Source organism: Saccharomycopsis crataegensis (assembly GCF_037102585.1).
Source record: "Saccharomycopsis crataegensis DNA, jcf7180000000097, whole genome shotgun sequence".
Classification (NCBI taxonomy): Eukaryota; Fungi; Ascomycota; class Saccharomycetes; order Ascoideales; family Saccharomycopsidaceae; genus Saccharomycopsis; species Saccharomycopsis crataegensis.
The window spans coordinates 680,001-681,927 of NW_027043837.1; positions in this window are offsets into that span (position 1 = coordinate 680,001).

Genomic DNA, 1,927 nt, shown 5'->3' on the forward strand with positions numbered 1-1,927 from the left:
ATCCAAGTAGTAAAGAAACTATCAAATAAACGATAACTGATTTAATGGGCCATTCGCAGTTTCACTGTATAATTGCTTATACTTAGACATGCATGGCTTAATCTTTGAGACAAGCATATGACTACTGGCAGGATCAACCAGATAACTATTTCTAAACCATCAAGCAATTCAAACAAACACCAGAAAGCATCTTCATTCAGAATCAGGTTTACTAACAGTTAAGCTTTTAACACTGACCCATCCAAAAGCACTCAACGACATCGTAAGAAAAACAAGAATGATCCATAAGAAAAGAATGAGAAAACTCAAACTTCTCTTTGAAATTAGCTAATTAAATTGACTAGTAAAACTAGTTTGCAATCAGGAATCATATTTAAAGAGTCGCCTCTCTAAAAAGACCCATCAAGCAATCCTTGTAGCTCTCTTTGTAATTCTTCTAGACAACTTCCCTCAAGCATAACACCAAAGTTGCCCCCGGTAATGCTTAAGATGGCCATCTAAAAAGGAGATTATTCGAATAAAGAATCACAGTCTTTTACAACCGGCTACCTTCATGAATAGATCCCCAATTTGCTTTTTTTATGTTTCATTCTTGCCATAGGCTAGTAATCCACTAAATCCAGCATTGCTTAACCACAGAAACCCTTCGATATCTGAGCTAAGACTGTTTGAATATCATCATCTAACTTAATAAATGACACTATCCACGTTGTTTGCTTCTAGGTAATACCAGCTGGCTCATTACAGAACGTTCTGAGTCGCTTTAACGGCCCTCCACTAAACAACATTGCTTTTATGAACGCGAAACGCCTTCCAAACAACTTAACAAATAATGTTTTGATATACTAATAAAAGTTTATCACTACTTTATTCGCAATGATTAGGTACTTCCAGAGTACTCTCATACTCTTTCTGTTCCCTCTCATGTAAGTCCTGGAGACCCCTTGATCGCAACAATGCGAATTATCCACAGTTTACAAAAAAACAAAAGCTACAGGTTATATAATAGACAAATTCCAAATGCGGTATTTGTTGTCGGAAAAACTCTAGTCACTCATGCACGGAAAAACTATCATTAGTACCCCAAAGTTATGTGATAGCCAAAAAAAAAAGAAATTTCCGGGCGCATGTATAAGAGCTTTTGTGGGTATTTTGGAGGGGAATGATGAGATATATGATTTAATGAAAGCAGGGGAGAGGAAAAAAGGGTATTTTTGGGGAGGAATATGGGGATGATGTGGATATGTTAACCCGAATTGGGGGCTAATGCAGGGCACAACGGTTTTTGTCTCGCATGAGCACTCATCAACATGAGAAGGTAAACATTACACAAAAACGGAAAAGTGGGGGGATAAAGTGAAGATGATGATGATAATGATGATATAATGATAATAAGATCATAATATTTTAATATTTTTAATTTTTTGTGAGGTACCTTATGAGGTACCTTATGAGCCACCTTATGAGCCTATATATCAAGTGAGGGACACAAAAAGAAAATTGAAAAAAAAATGAAAAACGTCAATATGAGGAAAATGTATATTATTATAACATTTATAAGGTATTTAGACGCGTAGAATTCGATATATGGCATTAGATTTTGAAAAAAGTGAGAAGAAGACAAGGTTATGGGCATGCTGTGTATGGTATGGGGGCAGGAGACATCACGTGCGCGGGATTATGGTATAGATTACCTAAGTGACCAAAAAAAAGAGCATAATCAACAGATCCAGGGGAAACTAACCAGAGTGGGATGAATTAGACCCTATTCTAGACCTCTTGCAATTTCAAACGCTACGTAACCCCACCATACATCCAAAAATACAACCGCCCAAACACCATATATGGGAAAAAGGTATATAATTGGGCTTTTCACGTAGAAAGGATGGGAAGATTGTGAATGTAAGAGTTTTGGTGGAATATTTGG